This window comes from Oreochromis niloticus, linkage group LG5 (assembly GCF_001858045.2).
Source record: "Oreochromis niloticus isolate F11D_XX linkage group LG5, O_niloticus_UMD_NMBU, whole genome shotgun sequence".
Classification (NCBI taxonomy): Eukaryota; Metazoa; Chordata; class Actinopteri; order Cichliformes; family Cichlidae; genus Oreochromis; species Oreochromis niloticus.
In genome coordinates this window covers 32,421,257-32,428,658 of record NC_031970.2, presented here as the reverse complement: position 1 = coordinate 32,428,658, position 7,402 = coordinate 32,421,257, and positions in this window count along the sequence as shown.

Genomic DNA, 7,402 nt, shown 5'->3' with positions numbered 1-7,402 from the left:
AAGTTGCAGGGAGCCAAATCTGGCGAGTCCGGCAGGAGCAGAGCGAACTTAGCAGTGGTGTGGCTAAAAAACTCCAATGCACTCACACACTGCCTAAGATGACACACACCCCAGTACAATTTGCTGTTTAATGTTCTCCCTTAAATGCTTCAGGACATCACAGCAGAAATCCGCTTGATAGTCTTGGCCTGAGGGATGATTTCATACAACACATACACACAAATATCCTCCTGGTCTCCATCCTCACGTGACGGTGCTGCCTTCAGGCTTGGAAACTGAAAACTGCTCAGGTGTATTTGGAGACCAGCGCTTCCATGAACTCCACATGAAATTCGAGTCGGTTTTAAACACACACCTTATATTCCCTCTCTGTACAAGTTTGAGGTTTGTGGCGGTAAAACGGGTCTTCCAGGAAAAGATCTAAAAATAGCAGCGGTGCTGGAATTCGTCTGGACGTGCCCATGAAGGTGACCCTGACTGTGAGACCGGGCTGATATACTTCAGTCTAGGTTCTTGATTTTTATGAAGGTGATCCTAAAACGTTTTGATCACACCTAGTGCTTTGTCAAAAACATCAATAGATGTGATATATGAAAAATAAAACACACCCTTGGCTTCAGAAGCTCGTACCTCTGCTCCAGTTCACAGCAGTAACTTGTAGGTGCCTTCCTACCAGCTGCGATATGTCTGACGATTTTCTTGCATGCACCGCTGTTTTCACCCCCGAAAACTTTTCAGTGGACTTCAAATCTGGTTTTTTTTTTTCAGTTTCTTTTCTGGGTTTTCTTTTTTCAAGCGCACCTCTCATGTGATTCAACTCTGCAAAAATATCTTTGTGATTGTAGATGAATCACCACCAAGATCAGTTGTAGGAGTTATCTGCTGATACTCTAATGAGATTCTGGGATTGTTGGAGACCTCTTTTTGTAGTCTGCGATTGGGCTAAATTTGTTGCGGCAACCAACCAGTCCTCAAAACGGTCACGCTTGTGAAATCTAGACCTCTAGTAGTTCCTTAAAGTTATTTATTTCAAAATATTCTGAGATCTTATAAAATCTCATGGGCATTCACAGCCTTTCCTGAGGGCCTTAGAGAGCTCTTTGGATCTTGGCATGATCAGTATCTGCAGTGGATGTGAGAAGAATCCCGCTGAGTGTGAATATGAGCAAACCTGCTGGGCATGAAAACATCTCTGGCTATGTACTAAAAACATGTGCCAATCAGCTAGCTGATGCTATTGCCGGCATCTCACCTGCTTCCAGGTAGTCACCATTATCCCTATACCTGGAAAGTCTGCAGTGTCTTGTCTAAATGAATACTGCACTGTGGCAATCACCTCAATTCGGATGAGTTGTTTTGACTGGCATCCCAGCCAGTCTGGACCCTCATCGCTTTGCATTTAGAAACAATCGATCCACAGAGGATCCAGCTCCCGCTGCCCTCAAATCTATAGTCCCACGCCTTGAAAATAACACCTATTTCTGAATACAGTGATTTGAGCCCAACATTCAATACAATCTCCCTGAAGAAACTAATTGGCAAACTGAGTGCCACACTTCCTGGTGTGACAGTTGGCAGTCACACCTCCCCCACTGTAGTGCTCAAAACTGGAGCTCCCCAGTGTTGTGTGCTCAGTCCCCTCCTGTTCATGCTGCACACCAATCACTGCATTCACAGACACAGAGAGAACATCACGGTGATTTTTGCAACTGGATTGCAAACAGCGGTGAGAGCTCTCGGGAAAGAACAGTCTTGCAGAGGAAAACTTGCTGCTAAACGTGGAGAAAAGATAAGGAGCTGGTTGCTGATTTCGAGCAGGTGTACAACAAATTCCAAGCACTCAGTATGACACAGAACATCTCATGGTTGTCACACTTCTTCATAATGGCACAGCCCATCATGACATGGCATTTCCACTTGATTGATCCAAACGGCCAAAAAGTCTTACAAAAAAAGGGTAGACATTTGTGCAGCTGCCTCAGGATCTCCTTTACTATCAGTTATAGCCTACAGAACAATTTCAGGATCTGGCAACAGGGGAATATGGGGATCCAACCTGGTCATCTTCTCTAAGCACCATTTTTTAAGGCCTAACCTTAAGCAGAGACTTTAGAAACTAACTCCAACCTGACAGCTTATCCTAACCAATAATCACAGGATCTCAACGCCTAATCTTAACCGTGGACATCTGGAGGACTACACCTGAGCATGTGGGTTCATTTGTTGACCCCCCCAGCATGACCTTTGGGACAGTTATTATCCAGTGCTGAGGTTCGACCAGACAAATGCATTTAAACTGAAACGAGGATTAGTTTTAGTTATTTTACTTTACCAAGATAGCTTAGTTTAGACCGAGTTGAAGAGGAACTTTTATGCCTTTATCTCTCGTGGAGGCCGTGATTGACACGCGCTGGTCTGTGAATTATCTTTGGCCCTCAACTCGAAACCAATATCAGTTGATGAACTGGATTGCGGAGGGTCTTCCTGACAGTCTAAGCCTAAACTCTGTTATTTTTGGAAACTACAGCTCAATTATGATGCTGCCAAATGTGGGTTTTATGGCAAATGCTACATAGGCCTGATATCACCCTAAATGCCATAACACCCCTGACATCTGGCCCACATTATGTTGATCTGTGGCAGAGTTGAGGCATCCAGACTCTGAGGCAGCGCTGACAGTCATGGCCAGATGTGACCCATAGATAACTGCAGATGTCAGCCTCGTTCGCTGCCAATGTTGCTATCTGGTCTGATTCTAATTTCAGGGGTTTGGAGATGTTATAAGGGGGTATTGCTTCTTCTTATTACGTGACTTACATCAGCTCTGTTTTATGTATTCAGAATTTGACTACTCTGTATTGTTTGTTAGAGTATATCAATATTTATATGTAGACACTGTTCAAAGATGTCAAACAGTTTCTATGGGATGTACTTACCTGTTCACATGACTGCATTGTTTCCTTGTTTGGACAGGGATTTCTGCTGACGTGTGGGTACCTGCATGTCGCAAATGCAGGGCAGAGTGTGCTAACAGAATACTGCATAAAGTAATACACACCCTTTTTTTTTTTTTTACACAAGAGCAATGCGTAATAGATTACTTGTTTTAAAAAAACCTGCCCTGTGTTTACAGGTGCTTCTTAGTCCACGTCTTTAGTCGCTCCCTCTGCCAGATAATGAGACGTGTATATGGATCAGAGTTGGCTACTATTGATTGAGATGTCACAGGGAGTGTGTGTTTGTAGGAGAGGAAGCAGCTCCCACTGTGCAGCGACACATGACTTGAGGGAGCCCTCATACTGACAACAGCTTTCAATCACCATCTCCCTCCAGGGGCAGGTTAGCAGGCGTCTAATGTAGCATTTAAAAGCTCCAGCCCACGACTGCTTTCCTCTGTCACTGCTGGTAATCTGTACAGATAAGAAAGTCAGCTGAAGTGAATAGCTCACGTTTGTTTTAAGGGTAGATTCACTTTGGTGATGAGATTACCCATGAAGGGAACATGGCTCATTCCCGCTGGTTAATGCAGAGCAATGTTTGTCCAAAATCTCTTTTTATTTTGATATTACAATTTTTTTGGTTCCTTAATATTTCTTTTTTTTTTTTTAAACTTAATTTTCTCTTCATGAAATTTCATTATTTATTACAATAGTCTGTTTTCATATAATAAAATAATCTCTAGTGTTTTTACTGCTGTCCTGGGGTCAAATTGAATATTCTGTTTCAGGTATATTTACCCAACAGGGAGGGCCTACTGATCTGCATTATGCTGCAGTCACACTGGTGAAAACAATGGTTGGAGACTGCAACATGGAAAAAATGATTGCAACTGTTTCCCGTGAACTTACGATCTCATTGCCTTTGAAATGGTTGCTTCAAAGATGGGGCCCAGGTCTGAAACCATGCAGTCAGTTATTGTCTCCAAACAGTCTTTGGTGTGTGAAGACAGCAGTTAGCCAGAGCCAATCAGCTCTGGTGTGCTATCAGCTTGCAGTTAAATGGGATCAAGTTGGCATCTCACATGTAGTGATGTAGTTGCTGAAAAACAGTGATTAACCTGCCACATTATATAAATGCTCTGAAATCGAGATGTATATGGGAATATAACTAGAATACAGTTGAGTTGAGCAAAGTGAAGCGTTGCAGATCAGTTGCCCTCCTTAGTGTTGACTGGCTCAGTTTGAGTGCAACATGGTGGCAATCTGTCTGCATTTATAAATCACATGGCAGTTATTTACAGACCTCCCTCAGTCTGTGGTTGAAAGTGGTTGTTCAAAGGTTGACGGTTTTGCATGCTCAGCCTCGGGGCGATCAGTTGGTTGCTACTGCTGTTTGCAACAGTTTTGCCTAAAGTGAAAAAATGCAATACAGTCACCAGGCAACCACTGATTTCTTCTGCTCGCTGTCCTGCTATTACTCTAGTATTATTAGGCAATGTTTAAAATGATTATATAATAAAGAGTTATCTAAGAAATGATTAAGAACAACATGATGATACTAACACCGTCTCTTTCTTTTTAAAATTTTAATTCATTTATTTTCTTTGTTTTTTAATAATTGGACACCTCATTATAATAGACATGTTTCAGCTCCAGGCAGTTCAAATGAACAATGAAATTAGCAGCTGGTAACTGTAATGGCACCCACAGACAAACAGAGCCAGTTACTGCATGTAGCAACAAATACCATAAATCATCGAGAGGCATCGTAGGGTAACATGACATTAGCAGATTTGAGAATCACAGTTTTCATGTACTCCTGTCCCTTTAATCAAGAGCACTTCAACAGCAAATTCTGAATATTATAACCTTTGTATGTAAAAACATCCTTGAGCCCCAGTGCCTAAAGAGAGCTATTTCTTCCTCACTAGTTTCTATGTTTCCAGTTTGTATGGAAATACTCCATTACAAAGATTTATTTTTTATTTTTTTAACAGAAAACTTCATTTTTGAAATATGCAGTTTGGACTAACAAATGTGTTTCTTTTAGGGTTTTTTGGACCTTTTTCCACAGAGCCACAAAAACAACATCTCTCTTTGATCTTCCCATGAGCTATCATTCATTCTGAGCTGTTTTCTCCACCTGCGTCTCAGGCATTGTTTATCAGAAATTTGTTTATGCAGTAGTGGCATTTATTACTACACAGAGCGGAGAGAAGTGCTCAGGTAATGATGGAAGGTCTCCTGGGAGACCATGGCAACATAAGTAAGGTGTGTGGTTCAGGATAACCTAATCCAACCGTAACTATAACCCAAAATGTAAAAGTACAGAGGGCGTTTAAGGCAAGACTGGAAGCTGGATGCACCAGGAGAAGTACCTAGATAGCTTTTTATGACCTGATATTTTTTTTAGTACCTCCTTCATGACCTGCTTTTTTCAGCTTTTTCATGACAGTAAATTTTATGACATAAAATATGATTAAAGTGTTAGTTCTTCAGCCAAGGCAGGATAGATTTTTGGTATTCTTTCCAATACCAAAAAGCTATATATACGAGCTATATGTGCTCATCTATCCTTGAGCCCGGAGTCTTGCCTGCCTCGCTGAGCCCTACCTGCTCCAGCGATGCTTAGGAAACAAGACTCCCTTGAGGGATAAATGGAGTATATAATAAAAACATTGCTCTGAGGTCACTTCCCAAGGAGCAAGGGCAAAAAGTGAACATGGGATGTGCTTTATTTTGATGTTACTTCAGAAGATTTTTCCCTCACATGTTATGAAATGTATCCAAACAAGGCAGACAGGATATTAATAATCCATTTGTGTATTCTCTGGAAAGCAAAAGAAGAAATATGAGGTGGAGAAATCTAGGTCTTAATTTTTTGGCTCTTGTTTATCCCCCTCTTTCTTTCTTTCTTTCTTTCTTTTTTTGCTTCAGATCAAAGACCGTCTTTCAAACTGTTTCCATTCAGGTCAAGGTCCAAGCAGACTCAAACCGACTGCCAGCTTAAACTGCCATACTGTGACTAGATCCATATGTTGAGGAAGGGTTAAACATCTGCAGATAAGCAACCCACTTTTATGTGAAAAGGAAATCAAGACGCCTGGTGCAGAACACTGGCAATGTGTGAACCAGAAGGTGAAGCGAGCCATGTTTCCTCTCACACCACAGATTCTGAGATGTTTACAGTGGTTTCTGCGCTCACACGCCGGAAATACTCAGGAAAATAGACGATGTAAATAACTGTGAAACATCATCGACTACTTCGGCGCACTGCTGTTTATTCTTATTGAGCCGCAGTCGGGAAGAGGAAAATTCGAATGACTCATTCAACCCACTTCTTACTCACTACGCTACTCTAGCTGTACACCACTGAACTGATATTGAAAAATTTCAAAAATCAGGTGTGGTACGGTTCTAGTTGGGCATTACACGGGAAAATTCGAACTACATCATTTCCAGGAAGATGGTAACTAGCACCAACAGCTGTCAAAGCTTGTGCTGGTGCATTTTTGTCAGGCAACACTAAGAAAGAGAAAAACGCACTTTTGCTGCACTTTCATCTTTCACCCAAGCTGAACGAACAAATCAATATTTCCTGTGTTGAACTGTCAAAATCATCTGAGGAACAGCTGACAAAGCACCCATAAACTGTATATAAAAGATGGACATAATCACGCTGACATGAGCTACTAGATTCAGGACTCCACAATTTAAAGCATCGACAGTGACATGTTGGCATTTCTTAAACCAGAAGTCACACTAGATGTACTGTTATCACATTTAGACCAACAAGATTAGTAAACACGCTGCATATATAAACTGTATGAATGCCTGTTTTTAGTAAACATTTACAAGCTAATACAGTACTTGAATTTCACTCACCGAAACTGGAGCAGAGACGTCTTGGATGGTCTGTACTGCACAGAAACTCGTGTTATTTTTCAAGTAACAACACTTTAGCCTAGCAGACAGCGATCAGCTACAGCTGCCTGTGGAGGCACGTGCAAAATGTCCTCGCTACATGTGTTACAAATGGATAATTAGCTACAAAGACCCTAAAGAAAAACCAGACTCTAAATGTGTTATTTTCATAGCTGAAGTGGAAGTCTATGGGGATTTACATATTTGGAGCCAGCCTAAAGTGGACTGCGAAAACGCAGGCTTTTGAAAATGATGACTCATTTTAGTCATATGATGCAGTCATGTGACCAGTTCAACTAAGACGGCGGACGGCATTGTACAGCAGCCGTTTTGTTTGCTCTCAATTTTGACAGCCCTATTAAAGATTAATATCAGTTTGTACATGCTCCAGATAGCTCCAGATAAAACTCAGCGCTTTTCCTCGACATTTTCCTGCGACGTTTCAAAGAGCCGCAAAGTAAATAAACGGCAGATGGAAATGACGTGGGTCGACTGGTCTTACGTTTCATGCATGTGCAGTACAGGAACATAGTGTTTTT